This window comes from Mandrillus leucophaeus, unplaced genomic scaffold (assembly GCF_000951045.1).
Source record: "Mandrillus leucophaeus isolate KB7577 unplaced genomic scaffold, Mleu.le_1.0 Scaffold761, whole genome shotgun sequence".
Classification (NCBI taxonomy): domain Eukaryota; kingdom Metazoa; phylum Chordata; class Mammalia; order Primates; family Cercopithecidae; genus Mandrillus; species Mandrillus leucophaeus.
The window spans coordinates 504672-522021 of record NW_012108264.1 but is presented as its reverse complement, the minus strand read 5'-3'; the positions used below and the strand labels follow the sequence as shown (position 1 = coordinate 522021).

Sequence of the window (17350 nt, the reverse complement as noted above, 5' to 3'; positions counted from 1 at the left end):
GACAGATGGAGGGATACGTCAAACCTTCAAAAAAGGTTTTTGACTGACTGGACAAAAAGCTATCTCTTTTTGGTCGTCAAATGTTTTTCCCTTCCCCAAAGTCTCCTCTGGTTTATCAGATCCAAAGTAATTGCTATCTAATCTATACTATATTACACTAGTTATGCATACTTTAAAAATTGTCTTTTTTCATAATTTATAATGTATATGTCTTCTCTCCTTTATTATAAATTCCACTAGTCCAGATAATATTTTAACAGTTCTATGTCTATAAGGTGCAGATAATAATGCCTATATTATTATCTGCACCTTAAGAAAATTAAAAATATCAAAAGGCCATGTAGATTCATGTGTTTTATAAACTGCAGAGTGTTCTCCAAGTGTGGGTTAGGTTATTATTAATATAATTGAAGGATAAATCAGATGCACCAAAATTTCCATTATGAAGTGAACTGTATCTGCTTAAAAAAGGGCTGAGTGTGCAAGATACAATGCCAACAAGGCCTAAGGATAGAATTGATCCAAGAAAAATGGAGGAAAAATTGCTAGTTACTCTGGAGAAGGAGGGAAGAGAAAGAGCGAGGAAGTAGATTCTGTGAGATGTCAAAAAATTGAATATTTGTTGACATAATCCCTCCATCTGCCTGTCATCAGCCTGCATATCTTTAACAAAATTACTAAAAATAATGAAATATTGGGAGATAATGGAGGAGAGGCATGGAATCCAACATGATCGAATATTTTGCCCAGATCTGAAGGGCAAGGAGTTCCCTGTATAGCTTTCTGGTTACTTGACTGTAAGCTTTAATAGTGGTCACAATAGTAGTGATACTTGCCCAAAAATAAGCTCAGTGCTATCCATATAGCAGATTCACATTTTGTTAAATAAAGAATATACACTTAGAAATATGGACACATTCTTGAACAAAGTGTTTCACTAGGGCATTAATTTTCCAATCTTCATAAAAGTGTAATTCTTCACAATGGAATTCTTGCAGGTCCCCATTCTATAAAAAGTTACAGATAATGAAACTCAGATTTAATCCTGAGGGATTAAATCTTTATACTTTGATGGAAATGATTTATTGTTTTTGTAGTAGGGTGTGATACTGAAGTTTCAACAAAAGCATCACTATAAGACATATCAGATACCACTGTGAATGTGGGATGATTCTCATGTGAAAAATTTATAAGAGATAGTTGAGGCATGAATTCATAAATCTTGGACCTTTCAGAAGGATCAAGGATATAAGTCAAGTTAGAAAGTAGAGAAACAAGAAGGATTTGTAAGGCTTTCCTTAGAAAGAGCTGTTGAACTGCAGAGTCCTAACCAATAAAGGTAGGGGTTATGGGGAGATGCAGTACTGGTGAGAGAGATGCTAAAATTTAACCCAATCACAGCAAGAGGGAGCTTTGGAAGAGCTTTCCATGTGGTCCATGCAATCCTGATATGACTCTAAAGTAGCTATCCTATGACAGCAGGATAAAGTGACATCATTGGAATCCCCCTACAACTTCTCAGTCTTGCAAGCAAAATGGTTATTTGTACATACAAAAGTCTTTGATGCAAATATAGACTGCTCATGAGAAAGAGACCTGGGCCATAGTCCTTTAAAATCTTATCCCAAGTCAATAAGAACACAAAAAGAACAGCAATTGGAGTAAACCACCAGAGAATCAGGTGCTTAGAGTGTGTGGCAGCCTGAGAAATAATGATACCTATGTTTCAAGAGTTGACAATAACTGGAAGTTGTGAAGAATCCACTGAAGTACCAAGAAAGAGTCTGTTCTAACCATTGTCCAAGGCCCAGAGAATTTGAAGTAGCCCAGTTAAAGTAAGGTCTGCTTTATCCCTTCACCTCTCAGTCTCGCATCTCCCAAACCAGAGGCCCAAAAGAGCAAAAGTTACTTGCTTGTGAAGGAAGTAAGTGAGAGAAAAGAAACAAGCCCTGAAGGTAGCCTGCAACCCAAGCACATATCCAAGGAAAGGAGAGGAGGACTTTTAATGGAAGATTGAAGAAGACTGATTAATATCTTGAATGGAATACTGAACAGTTACAAATAAAACAAACAGAACAGAGTTAGTGCTTTGTGACTCATGATCTTATGACTACCAGTTACCTAAGAATGAGCAGAAAAATTACAGGATATGTCAAATTTCCCACCTAAAGACAAAGAGAAATAACTCTCCCATGGATGAAATGTAAATTGGACGGAGTTGGTTAAAAAAAAAAAAAAATGTATTACACCCTGAGAGTTCTAGATTCACTATACCTGTTATATTTATAAAAACCCTAGAGCGTATCTTTAAAGCCTCTAGAAGATTAGAATCCAGAATATTAGAGTTTCAGTTTAGGCTATTTAACAGTCATTTATTCTAGAACCATTTGTAAAGCATCCCTACTTTGGGCTGAACACTGGACTGGAAGCTGTCTCCCACGTTACGTCCATTATCCTCACAGCAATACTCACTCTCCAGTAATATAAAAGGCCAAGGCCCGTTCACATTCTCAATATCACTTAATCCCCCCAAACACATTGCAATATGGTCAGGACAGGATTATTATCTCCATTGTGCTCCAAGGAAAATAAAGCTAGAGGCATTAGACAGCTTACCAAAGACAACAGCACTAGTGAGCTATGCAGCTACCCCTCCTCATCACAGAACCTGACTGTCTCCTGAGCTCTGTTCAATACAGCTATCACGCTCAACTTTTTCATCTGGCACTTCACATGCTTTTCTCAGAGATTCTGTGTAATATATGTTTATAGCTGACTGCATTTATTTTATTCTATCTTGATAAATCTTCATATGTAAATTTCAACCATTTTTATATTAGTGGCCTTCGTGGTTAACATTAGTGCATAACTTTGGGCCTTCATCTACAAGGCAATGTGATTTAAAAAAAAAAAGTTTGGAGACTATTTTTTCTTTGTTTACAGCAATGTTCTCTTACATTTTTTTTCTAACCCAAATTTAAAAATTACTTCAAAGAGTTCCTTTACAAGAAAGTAGGCATCTAACACAACGCAAATTTTTAGAAAGTAATCATTTTAATTCTAGGATCTGTCAGTCACTGTTGAGCTAGTAAACTCTTCATGTCTGCATTGCCAGTATATTTCCTGAAATAGGTGTAGTGTATTAATCTGCTTGGGCTGCCACCACAGAATGCCACAGAAGAGTGGCTTAAACAACAGAAATTTATTTTCTCACAATTCTAGAGGCTGGAAGTCCAAGAACTTGAAAGTCATCACTCCCATCCTCACAACAAGGAAAATTCTGAACAAACTGAAAATCAACAACCTTATTAGATCTATCAGAGAATTAAGGCCACAGGAAAAACTGCTGTCACCAAAACTGAAGATAGAGAGGCAGATACAGAGATTCACAACTTAACAAATCAGAAGCCCAGGAGGAGAAGTGCACAGCAAAAGCCATATTGGTGGGAAGATTTTAAATTATAATTGACAAATTACTAGAGGATCAGTATGGAATAGTTGGAGAATTAAAAACTCGGAGGGGGCCCAGTTTTAGGGGTCCCCAACACTTTTGTGAATTTTACCTCTAGTAGCTCTATCATTTATTCAGTGAGTATAGCTTATAGGTAAGTGAAATGAATGACAGAAATTTTATAAGTGACAGGAGGAAGAAATTAGGGATACTGTAGTATAAGGTACTTGTACTATCTGTGAGGCATGTGAAAGAAAAATAGAATCTTGGGGCCACAAACTCACATGCCAAAAGGAAAGTTAACCATGAGAACTGAGCCACCAACACTATTTCCCTTTTGTTTTCAAACATGTAGCTGTAATTTCACAGTCCCATGTCACCGCCTCATTTCCTCTACTCCCTCTTTTTACATGCTTACTTTCTCTTATATAAAATGTAGATTTACTAAGTGCAAGAAAATGCATAATTGACACGCTTCTTTTTTCTCATATAAAATGTAGATTCACTGAAGCTCATCAGAGCCTCACTATAATGTAACCATCTGCCTCACAGCCTATACTCCCCTCCCTTTTGTCTCCCTTCTGCTTGCTCTTTTCCCTTTAAATACAAAAGTTCACAAAACCCTCTTTGGAAAAAACATAGATCACAGACAGATGCTCTTGTGATTTGAGTTTTGTCCTGGGCTTCCTCAACCTTGGTTAAATAAACCTCTAATTGATTGAGATACCTGCCTCAGTCAACTTTTTTTTTTCTTTTTTTTTTGAGACAAGTCTCCCTCTGTCGCCCAGGCTGGAGTCCAGGGGTGCGATCTCGACTCACTGCAACCTCCACCTCCTGGGTTCAAGCAATTCTCTGCCTTAGCTTCCCGAGTAGCTGGGATTACAGGCACCTGCCACCATGCCTGGCTAATTTTTTTGTATTTTTAGTAGACACGGGGTTTCACCATCTTGGCCAGACTGGTCTTGAACTCCTGATCTCATGATCCACCGCCTCAGCCTCCCAAAGTGCTGAGATTACAGGCATGAGCCACTGCGCCCAGCCCTCAATCACTTTTTGGTTTACAGGGAGTATAATGTTATTTGAAAGTGGGTTTTGATTGGTCATTAATGGATATTGCAAACTCTACGATAACCACTAAAAAATATTTTTTAAAAGGGAATTATAATATGTTAAGAAAGGAAATAAATGAAATCATGTAAAATGCTTAAAATCAAAGAAGGAAGAATATGAGTAAAAGTAATAAAAGGACAACAAATAGAAAATACATACAAATATGGTAGACATTATTTCAACTAGATCAATAATCACTTTAAATGCAAATGTTCAAATATACCAATTAAATGATGGAGATTGTCAGAGTAGATTTTTTTTAAAAAAGACTCAACTATATGTTGTCTAAAGGAAACTCATTTTAAAGATCCAGACAGATTAAAAGTAGAGACGAAAAAAGATATATCATGCTAACCCTGACCAAATAAAGCTGAATGACATATATTAATTTTGGACAAAGCAAAGTAAGTATGATAATGTTACAGACTTTCATAGACAGAATATTTAGAATCCTAATCTTGAAAAAGAAAATTATTGTGGGTTTTATATAAAGATTTTTCTCCTAATCCTACTTTGTCCGAATAGAATTATTTTTGTCTGCTTATTTTGAAGTACTTTTTAGATCTCAAGTTCCAATATAGAAGTCCCGGAGGGTATATACTGATTCCCCAGGATATGGCATGATTCAGTTTTTAAACTAGTCAGGTTTATGACTTCAGGAAATTTTCCAAAGCACTCCAATCCTTGTCCTACCTAGTAAGTAGCTAATCCAGGATCAACAAGAAGGAATGAGGATCATACTGCTACCAGGGAGTAGCCATCACATGGCTAGAGTTCCATTCCCCAGAATCTGAAGTTGGCTCTAAGCTTTTAATCTGAGTACCTCGATTAGTCACATTCAGCTGATGTACAGAAAGTATCAGCTGGTTACAGATAAGTCAGATCAAGGATGGATCCAGGTTTTGTAGGGCCTAAAAGCTTTCACAATCTTGAAGGCCCTCTCTAAGAAAAGTAACACGAAATTTCAAATATAAAACTACGGTACAAAAATAAATCAGAAAAGGATCATAAATACAAATTTTTAAAAGCTGGCAGATGCCACAAACATGACAAATATTCAGAAAATAGCATAACATTTTCACTAATTAACTTTGTGACAAATATCTATGATATTTTCTTCACATTTTTGACTACTCATACTTAGATCACCTCTTCAAATAGAGTCAAGCATCTCATAACATTTAAATCAACCAGGGACCATGTATATGATGGTGATCCCATAAGATTATAACATCATTTTCACTGTATCTTTTCTAGGCTTAGATATGTTTAGATACACAAATACCATTTTGTTACAATTGCCTACAGTATTCAATACAATAATATGATGTACAGATTTACAACCTAGGAGCAACAGGTTACACCATATAGCCTAGATGTATAGTAGCTATATCATCTAAGTTTGTGGAAGCATACTCTATGATGTCCTCACAACAAAGAAATTGCCCAATGACACATTTCTGAGAATGCATCACTGTTGTTAAGCAATGCATGATTATAATAATTCTATAAAAATAATTTTCTATTAAGAAGATTTTAAATATCTCATTCAGCTTTAGTTGTTTAAGTTTGCCTTTTATTATCAATAGTTTAGAAAAGGTTCAGCATCACAACTCAATATTGGTCGACGTCACATATATATTTAGGATTGCCAAAGATAGAAAAACCTTCCTTTTATGTTCATTCTTGTGTGTATGTGTGTGTGTGTGTGTGTGTGTGTGTGTGTGTGTGTGTGTGTTTTAATTTTATTTCAATAGTTTTTGATGTACAGGTAGTTTTTGGTTACATGGATAATTTCTTTAGTGGTGATTTCTGAGATTTTTAGTGCACCCGTCACCTGAGCAGTATACACTGTACCCAAAATACAGTCTTTTATCCCTCACCCCCACATCTTCCCCCCAAGTTCCCAAAGTCTACAGTATCATTTTTATGCCTTTAAAATATCCAACTTACACATTTTTTCTCATGTTTTTGTTTTCCTATGTATAATCCCTCCAAACTCTTCCCTGTGGAGTCTTAAAATCCCCCCTAGTCTTCTTCACACTCTACTTTAGTAGAGCAGAGCAATGAGTTTTGTTTTTTTAAAATGCAGACTGTTGATTTCCAACTAAGGTTGGGGGGAAAATGAAAACAATGGAAATAAAAGGTGAAGGAATCCCTCAGGTGAGTCACACAAAGCTATTTATATATTTTTTCAACTTCATGTCTAAGAATTGGCTGAAAAGTGACAATTCAGAATGGTTGAGTGAGAAGGAATGAAAAAAATCACAATTCTGTGGCATGACTCAGGCTCCACACTCCGCCGGTCAATGATTTACAGAATTAGATAGCAACTCAGAGAGGGAGAAATTAGCCAAGGCTGGCACTGAAAAAGGCAAGACTGCACAGCAAAAGAAAACAGGACAGATAAGACCAATGAAGTAGGAGAATTTCCAGGGATAGCTACAGATCACGACTCCACACTTGGTCACTGCACAGATCCTGGATGAACCACAGGAAGGAAGGGGACAGAAAAAGGCCCAGTTGGAACCCTCTATGGTGTGAATCAACAGGGAGAAACTCCAGGCGCAAGAGTTAAGGCCCTAACTCTCATCTGAAGATGATGCTTTTGTGGAAAAAGAGGCAGCAAAGCAAGAAAACAATCTCCTCTCACGAATGACTACATTAGCATGCTGACATAAGAACAAATACCCTTGCCACAAAAAAATAAACTACAGTGGTGCCTCAGTTCCACAGGGATTGGTTTCAGGAACCCCCTTAGACACCAATATCTACAGATGCTGAAGTCCTTGATATAAAGTGGCATAGTATTTGCACATAACCTATGCACATCCTACTATAAATCATCTCTAGATTATTAGTAATACCTAATACAATGTAAATACTACATAAATAGTTGTTATACTATATTTTTATTTATATTATTTTTATCTATTTTTTACTGTGTTTTTTATATCATTTTTGTTTTATCATTTCCTACCCTCCCACCTCAGAATATTTTTTATTCTTTGTTGGTTGAATCCGCTGATGCAGAACCCATGGATACAGAGGCCAAGTGTAACCAAAATTCAACCAAAAAATGCCCACCATTTCAGTGCTTTTTTTTTTTTTTAAGATTGAAAGATAAATTCACCTTCCCCAACCTCTGTTTTAAAAAAATACTTTATAGCCTTAAGGAGCTCTGAACTTATATATACACCAGAGATTCCCCATAGATACACAATCTATAATTTACATAGTTTACGAGATAAAAGATATTTAATAGTTAGAAAGGCAAGAAAAGAAAGGCAAGATTTAAATGTAGCGGTAACAAATGTTTTTTGTGGTAATAAATGCTTCTTTCTTCCCCCCAAGCTTTGTGGAAGTGTGGAGATTCACACTCAAAATGAAGAATTGAAGAATTGTTTTGTGAAATAATTTGCAGAGGCTCAATCAAGAGAAATGAAATTACTTAAAGAGCAATTTCAACACAATGAAAGCCTGCTAGGGAGGTATATTCAGGTTTCTTAGTCACCAAATGCCACGCTGACCCAGATTCAGGGCAGAGTGAGCACCAAGAATTTTGAAAGCTGATCGAATGGATAGTCTATTTTAATTTTTTTAAGCTGCCATTTCTCAAAAAAAAAAAAAAAAAGGGCCCCAGGGCATGCAAAGAGTAATACTGATCATTAAAATATTTAAATTCACCAACAGTAGTGGTTAATAAAACATCAAAATGAAAGTTTACAAAAAGTAGTCTCAACTTGTCTAAAGTAGCACACTCACCCAGCCAACTCATTCTTCTGAACCTCTTTCACTTCTCGCCCTCCAAACTTCAGGGCAACACAGTTCTCCCAGAGTTTTTGGGCACTTCCCCAAAAGTTTCATGCAATTCAACAAAAACGTATAAGTTACTCCACAAAAGACACTCTAAGGTTAGAAGGATGATCCCATAGAGTGTTCACTCTCTGTAGATATTTCATTAATGATGGACATATTATACTCTGACTTGTACTATTTATTTGTCCCCAAATTCTATAGAGTAGGGTCATAAACTAGGGAAATGGGCCAAACATAGTCTTCAGGAGAATTTTTGTTTTGTCTCCCCAGCTTTTCAAAAGACATTTGAATTATTTACCAATATTTTTTAAACTAAGAGATCTCTCACATACAAACACACACACACTCACACTCACACACTAGTTTGGGCGTAATGCCTAGAACGTAGTGGTAGTTACCTATTAGATAAGGAGCTCAAAAACTCACCATAATCTTAACAGCTTTTTCACACTCAACCGCCTCCCTTAATTAAGGAACCAGGCTGGCTCATGCACATATTTCAGTTTGGAAAGCCAACCTAATTGTCCCATAGAACTGATATTTACAGGGTTTTTTTTCCCAATAATAAATGTAGAAAGCATACTTCCCTGGTCTGAAAACCTGAAACTTCCATTTGTCTCATTTGAGTTCTATCCTCAGGAAACTGACCTTCAAGAAAGGAACTGGAACTCACATTAATGCATCCAGACAATGAGATGCCCGATACCTCACCCATCTTGATTGCTTCTTTACCCCTCCTTAATTCTTGTCTTCCCACCTTCCCTGCTATATAAACTCCTCGATTTTAGTCCACTGGAGAGAAAGATGAGAGATTGAGTCTCCTGTTCTCCTTGGCTGCAGCACCAGACTAAAGCCTTCTTCCCTGGCAATACTTTTTGACTCAGTTATTGGCTTTCTATTCTGTGAACAGCAAGACCTAGACCAAAACCCCTGGCTTTTTAGTAACTTTTGCAACCTGTGCTATAAAGAGGAAACAAAATGCCATAGGAATACAGAGAATCAACAGCCAAGTGGTGGGCAGAAAAAAAAAAGGGGGCCATCTCATGGAAGAGCAGCACATGAGAAAGACATTGACAGACAAGCAAGATTTTATAGGTAGAAATGATGGAAAATGTCATTCCTAAAGGAGAGAACCACATCAGCCACATGACAAAGATAGGAAAGGGCAAAGAATGGAGAGTATGTCTGGTAGTCTGGTATGATTTCATGACCCATATATAAGATGAAAAATAAGAAGGCTGACATGGCAGGCAGCAACCACAGAATGAAATGCCTCAACCACAATTGGTAGTCTAAGTTTTAGAGCATAGAAGCTTTGAAACCAGAGCTGTTCTTTAGGATAACTTTGCTATTAAATTCTAATAACCTGTAAGAACCCTTGAGTTACTGTGACAACTATCCCAAACAGCAGACTCATTATCCTTAATCATATTCTGTGTCCCTTCTGCAGTATGAACTCATCAATAACATCACATTCAACTGACAGTTTAGAACACAAGAAACTGCCTTCCTTCAGGGTGAAGATAGAATATGAATGTGGCAAGGAGGGTATTAAAGATCAGGGTTCTCTTATCAAAGCCTCCCATGGCTATGTGATCTTGGGCATTTTCTGTAAAATATTAATGATGATAACCTTCTTCCTAAGGTCAATGTTACAATTAAATGAAACAAGCGGTATAGTATTTTAAAACACTTTGCAAACAACACAATGTACTGCAAATAAAAGTTATTATTATTATAGACACACAGGGTTGGTCAGATTCTAGCCCCTTTCTAGGGCAGTTCTTTGCCTTCTGTGTTCCGCAATCTACCTCTTACTGTCTATCTCTTACTTTCAATCCAAGCCGGAGCCCTTTTATTCTATTAATATGGCCTTTGAAGGGTCATATTATATTGGTTCTCTTGATGACATCCCAGTTTTTAGTCCTCATTGTCGTTCTCAACTGGTGTTTCTGTAATAGAAAAGAAACACCTATTTCCTGGGGAGAAATTCAAATCTTCCCCCGAAAGACCTACATATTGACTCAAAATCATTCTTTAAAAGCTGTGAATATAACTTAAATGCAGTTTTTCTTTTATCAACATGATGGCTTTATCAACATAATTATTGATATTAATAATACCAACTTTCTCTAACTTATGTTCATATACTCAAATTAAAGTGCTGGGTAAAATTTGTCCAAATAAAGAGAAACACTAAAGATCTTAAAAATACAGGGAGATACCTCAGGCCAATTTTGGGGGGAAGAAAGTCTGTAAGAAGAAAGGTAAGGTAAAGACCAGAACACCAGAGCTGCATTTTCCCTGAGGGCAGTTGCTGATACCACAAACACTGTGTTCAAGTAGACAGCATTAGCCACATGTGGCTAGAGATTTAGAGTTCAAGAGTGATATGGTTTGGCTGTGTCCCCACTCAAATCTCATCTTGAATTATAGTTCCCAAAATCCCCATATGTCATGAGAGGGACCCAGTGGGAGGTAATTGAATCATGAGGGCAGTTACCTTCCTGCTGTTCTTATTAATAGTGAGTGAGTTCTCAGGAGATCTGATAGTTTTATGAAGGCTTTTCCCTCTTTGCTCAGCACTTCTCCTTGCTGCTGCCATATGAAGAAGAATGTGTTAGATTCTCCTTCTGCCATGATTGTAAGTTTCCTGAGGCCTCTCCAGCCATGCTGAACTGTGAGTAAATTAAATCTCTTTCCTTTATAAATTACCCAGTCTTGGGTATATCTTTATTAGAAGTGCACAAAGAGATTAATACAGTAAATTGGTACTGGTAGAATAGGGGGCTGCTGTAAAGATAACCAAAAATGTGGAAGCAACTTTGGAACTGGGTAACAGGCAGAGGTTGGATTAGTCTGGTGGGCTCAGAAGAAGACAGGAAAATGTGGGAAAGTTTGGAACTTCCTAGAGACCTGTTAAATGGCTTTGACCAAAATGCTGACAGTGAAATGGACAATAAAGTCCAGGCTGAGGTGCTCTCAGATGGGAGATGAGGAGCTTTTTGGGAACTAGAGTAAAGGTCACTCTTGCTATGCAAAGAGACTGGCAGCATTTTGCCCCTGCTCTAGAGATCTGTGGAATTTTGAACTTGAGAGAGACGATTTAAGGTATCTGGTAGAAGAAATTTCTAAGCAGCAAAATGTTCAAGAGGAAGCACAGCATAAAAGTTTGAAAATTTTGCAGCCTGATGATGTAGTAGAAAAGAAACACCCATTTTCTGGGGAGAAATTCAAGCCAGCAGTAAAAATTTGCATAAGTAATTGGGAACTAAATGTTAATTGCCAAGACAATGGGGGAAATGTCTCTAGAGCATGTTGGAAGTCTTCCTGGCAGCTCCTCCCATCACAGACCTGGAGGCCTAGGAGGGAAAAATGGTTTCCTGGGAAGGATCCAGGGACCTCTGCCATGTGCAGCCTCGGGACAAGATGCCTTGCATCTGAGCTGCTCCATCTGTGACTAAAAGGGGCCAAGGCATAACTTGAGCCATAGATTCAGAGGTTACAAGTCCCAAGCCTTGGTGGCCTCCATGTGGTGTTTAGCCTGCAGGTGCACGGAAGTCAAAAATTGAGGTTTGGGAACCTTTGCCTAGAATTCAGAGGATATATGGAAATGCTTGGATGTCCAGGAAGAAGTCTGCTGCAGGGACAGAGCCCTCATGGAGAACCTCTGCTAGGGCAGTGTAGAAGGCAAATGTAGGGTGGTTTCAAAGTTGCTTCCACATTTTTGGTTATCTTTACAGCAGCCCCCTACTCTACCAGTACCAATTTACTGTATTAATCTCTTTGTACACAGAGTCCCCACTGGGGCACTGTCTAGTGGAGTTGTGAGAAGAGGGTCATTGTCTTCCAGACCCCCAAATGGTAGATACACCAACAGCTTATACTGTGCACCTGGAAAAGCCATAGATACTCAACACTAGCTGTGAAAGCAGCTGGGGTGTGGGGCTGTACCCTACAATGCCACAGGGGTAGAGCTGCTCAAGGCTGTGGGAGCCCACCCATTGCATCAGTGTGCCCTGGATATAAGACATGGAGTCAAAGGAGATCATTTTGGAACTTTAAGATTTAATGACTGCCTTATTGGCTTTCAGACTTGCATGAACCCTGCAGGCCCTTTGTTTTGGCTAATTTTTCTCACTTGGAAGGGCTATATTTACCCAATGCCTGTACCTCCATTGTATCTAGGAAGTAACTAACTTGCTTTTGATTTTACAGACTTATAGGTAGAAGGTACTGGCCTTGCATTAGATGAGACTTTGGACTTGGACTTTTGAGTTAATGCAGGAATTAGTTAAGAATTTGAAGTATTGTTGAAAGGGTGTGATTGTGTTTTGAAATGAGAGGACATGAGGTTTGGGAGGGGCTGGGATGGAATGATATAGTTTGGCTGTGTCCCCACCCAAATCTCATCTTGAACAGTGGTTCCCATAATCCCCACATGTTGTGGGAGGGACCCAGTGGGAGGTAACTTAATCATGAGGACGGTTACCCTCATGCTGTTATTGTGATAGTGAGTGAGTTCTCACAAGATCTAACAGTTTTATAAAGGACTTCCCCCTTTGCTTGGCTCTCATTCTTCTACTTGTTGCTGCCATGTAAAGAAGGATGTGTTTTCTTCCCCTTCCACATGATTGTAAGTTTCCTGAGACCTCCCCAGCCATGCTAACTGTGAGTCTGTTAAACCTCTTTTCTTTATAAATTACCCAGTCTTGGGTGTATCTTTATTAACAGCATGAGAACAGAGTAATACAAGAGGAGCTTTATGAGACCCTCCTGACACAGAGCTTGGGCCCCAGGTGTCACTCTATCAAGGTAAGGGTAAACTAGATCTAAACAGTTCCTCTTCCTTCCCAACCAATGAAAATTCAGAGAGGGCTGCCTTGGTGACAGACCTGAAAGGGAGAAGAAAAGTGAAAGGCATAAGTCATACCTAGTAGCTGCCCACTTGCCCTTAAGAGGTGTTCAATGGGCCAGGCACGGTGGCTCATGCCTATAATCCCAGCACTTTGGGAGGCCGAGGCAGGAAGATCATCTGAGGTTGGGAGTTCATGACCAGCCTGACCAACATAGAGAAACCCCGTCTCTCCTAAAAATACAAAATTAGCTGGGTGTGGTGGTGCATGCCTGTAATCCCAGCTACTTAGGAAGGCTGAGGCAGGAGAATCACCTGAACCCAGGAGGCAGAGGTTGCAGTGAGCCAAGATTGTGCCACTGCACTCCAGCCTAGGCAGTAAGAATGAAACTTGGTCTCAAAAAAAAAAAAAAAAAAAAAGGGGGGGGTTCAATGATCCTGGGTATCCTATGCATAGGCTGCATGGGCCAGAGACTCTTCAACCCTGAATTGGTCCACAGCAGTTCATTCTGGAGATGTCTATCAATGTCTAGCAGAAACAAACACAAAGCTTCTCTATTCTCACAAATAATTTTTCAAGAATATCCAGGAACTGTCATATATTACCATTTACACAAGAAAACAAGACCGCACAAGCATGAACAAAGCCACAGACAGACGAAACAGACCTCCAATGATTTCATATATTTGAACTATCAGTCTAAGAGGGGATGACAAGCATGTACACAACCAAAATTCAAAATAGAACAACATTCAGAATGAGAGAAGAATGGAGTGTTACTGAGAATAGGTGACTTGCCTTGCATGCAGCAGGGTTCTTCATTATAGTCAAAGCTCTGCCATTTGCATTGTTTCAGGAAAACGAGGCTAAAAAGCCATCTGGCATTTAAAATAGAGCATTGAGCCAGGTGGAGCCACAGGAAAGGGTTATAACCCTGTCACTTACTAGTGTTACATCTTTGAGTCATAGGTTTCTCAACTGAAAAAGAGACAATGACTATTTCAAATAAAAATACGAAACTTAAATAAGTTGGCTCATGTAAAAACCTGACATATTGCCAGTATTTAATAACATCAGCTCCTTTTATTAGAATTGTTCAGGCAAGAGTAAAATCACAGGGATCTTACTTCTATAATATAGGATGCTGTTTTAAAAAGTGGGGCAAAATAGATTATCCTACCCAACCATAAAATCTCACCCAACTTCTGTAGCCTAAAAAGGGTACACTCAAGACAGCAGGCAAGTTATATGGGAAACACAGAAAAATATTTTAGCTCCCAAATGCAGATCTCAGAAACTCAACATAAACCAATTTCCTATTGGATAGCATTAGATCTGGGGGGGAAAAAAAAGTCTATAGGAGGGACAATCTGAAGCTATCCCAGCAAGATTAAAGTCTCTTGCAATTTCAAATGGCCAGGAAACTTACAAAGCACAGAGACAAGAGTAATCCAAACTGATTATCCCAGGGGTCCCTGTTCCTTTGGAGAACAAGTCCTCTTCCCAACTGTAGTACCCAATCAAGTAAGCAGAGTCAACATGGCTACAGGGTTCCTTACACCTGTGGTCACCATCTACCTGAGGAGAAAGAGTGAACTGCAATCAAGGTAACAGAGAGTGAGCCATTTCTAGTTGGTGCCCTTATAAATATGCTTCAGTTGTCCAGAATAATTGCTTCCAATAAAGGCTAAGCAGACAATTCTGACAGCAATGTCCTTATGAGTTTGTGCAGATTGTAAACCTGTCAGAATAGATGCCTCTTTGTATTTCCATCTTTACCAAGCTAACAAGTCAGGTTATCTTTTAGGAAAACATTTCATATGTTTTATTAGAAGCCAAGTTTGAAAGCTAGATAAGCCCCCAGTGATCAACGGTTTTAATTAGACTGGTTTCATGATTTCCTTCCATAACACAGGGTTTCACCATCTCCTTCACAGTTCTCTCTCACCAAAAACTACTTCTCCTTTTGTATTCCCTAACTTGTTAAAAGCTAACACTATTTATCTGGTGGTGCTGGAACCTGAGAGTTATCCTCTAATAGTTCCTGTTCTAAAATACCCGCAACTAACTGGCTACTTCTCCTAACAACACTACTTTCTAAAAGTCTCTATCTGTGACTTCATTTTCATTTGCATGATCACTGCCCATTCAGGCTCTCAGCAGTGCTCACCTGGAATAAATACAAAAACCTTGGCTGGGCACAGTGGCTCACGCCTGTAATCCCAGCACTCTGGGAGGCTGAGGCGGGCAGATCACCTGAGGTTGGGAGTTCAAGACCAGCCTGACCAACATGGAGAAACCCCATCTCTACTAAAAATAGAAAAAAAAAAAATTAGCTGGGCATGGTGGTGCATGCCTGTAATCCCAGCTACTTGGGAGGCTGAGGCAGGAGAATCACTTGAACCCCAGAGGCAGAGGTTGAGGGAAGCCAAGATCATGCCATTGCACTCCAGCCTGGGCAACAAGAGTGAAACTCCATCTCAAAAAAAAAAAAGAAAAAATCTCACCAGTGTCCCACACTTCAGCCCCACCCCATTAGAACCACCACCTTCCTCCCAAAAAAAAAAAAAAAATCATTAGAAAACACAGATTTGATCATGTCACTCTATTTTGTAATATCATTCACTGGATCACCATTACATCTAAGAAGTAATCCAAGCTCTTCAGTATTTTAGCCAAGACCTTGTACCCTATCATTCTGTCCTTGCAGATCCTACAGGTGTTCAGGCTATAAAGAACCACTTGCCAATCAGTGATGATGCCAAGATCTGTCATCCCCAAATCTGTATGGGTCCTCTCCTTGGAAAGCTTTTCTACATATCCTCCTTCTCATTCTCCACTAATTCATCTGGTTAATGTCTACTCATCTTTCATAACTCAACTGAAACATCAAACCAGTGGGATGCTTTTTGCCATTGCCCTTTCACACTCAGGTAGAATTGATTTGAAACTAGATGAGCTCCCGAGGACTTACTGTTTCAATTAGGCATTATATTTTTTTATTCTATAACCAAGTGTTTGTCAACCTCAGTACTACTGACATTTGGGGCTGGATAATTCTTTGTCACAGGGCACTGTTCTGTAGGATGTTTAGCATATTTCCTGGCCTCTACCCATTAGTTGCCAGTACCACCCTTCCCCGGTTCAGACAACCAAAACTGTCTCCAGACAGTGCCAAATGTCCTCTATGGGGCAAGTCAATCCCTGTTGAAAACCACTGCTAGAGTACTATATTAACATCATTTCACAGCTCTGTTTTGTAGCATATTTGACCATTTCACCACTGAAAAGAATTTTTGTTGGCAGAAGCTATCTTTTTCTCATCAGTGTAATCCAGTGCCTACAACAGTATCCATCACATGAAAGATGAGTGATAAATATTTCTTGAATGAATAAAAGTCAATGAATTATCAAACATTAAGTAAGCATCATGTGGAATGGCTCTGCATTCTCAAACATACCTCCAGCAAATCCCAGGGTATAAAATGTGCCCTTATGGGTCAAGAAAATAGTCTGTAACTTAGAATTCTCAGCTCTTAGAGTTATATATAAAATCAAAATGGATTTCAGGAATGAATGAGTTCCACTACAAATTTAAGAAACACACCAGATAAAGTGGCTGTGCACATGCCACACAGCATATATGCAATAGAAAGTCATCCTGAGGTCGGGCACAGTGGCTCACGCCTATAATCCCAGCACACTGGGAGGCTGAGGTGAGTGGATCACCTGAGATCAGGAGTTTGAGACCAGCCTGGCCAACATGGTGAAACCCCATCTCTACTAAAAATACACAAAATTAGCTGGGTGTGGTGACAGGCACCTGTAATACCAGCTACTTGGGAAGCTAAGGCAGAAGAATCACTTGAACCCAGGAGGTAGAGGTTTCAGTGAGCTGAGATCACACCATTGCACTCCAGCCTGAGCAACAAGAGTGAAACTCCATTAAAAAAGTAAAAGAAAAAAGAAAGTCATCCTGTAGCAGATCTCTTTAATCTATCCTGACAGTGTAGCTGAGACTTCTCTATGATAATTTTGAGATGTTTTACCTTGCATAAAACCTTAGCTGATACATTGGGGCCTATCACTTTTCATTGGTAACTCTACAAGCTAT

At 38.9% G+C, this 17350-nt stretch overlaps 1 long non-coding RNA gene across 1 annotated transcript in view; it reads right to left on the bottom strand.

The window, feature by feature from the left end:
- Positions 1 to 4491, bottom strand: part of LOC105529377 — a 28168-nt gene extending 23677 nt beyond the window's left edge. Inside the window, exon 1 of the long non-coding RNA XR_001004500.1 lies at positions 4439 to 4491. This is a non-coding gene — a long non-coding RNA (uncharacterized LOC105529377). The remainder of the gene's footprint in view (positions 1 to 4438) is intronic.
- Between the last annotated feature and the right edge of the window lie 12859 nt (positions 4492 to 17350).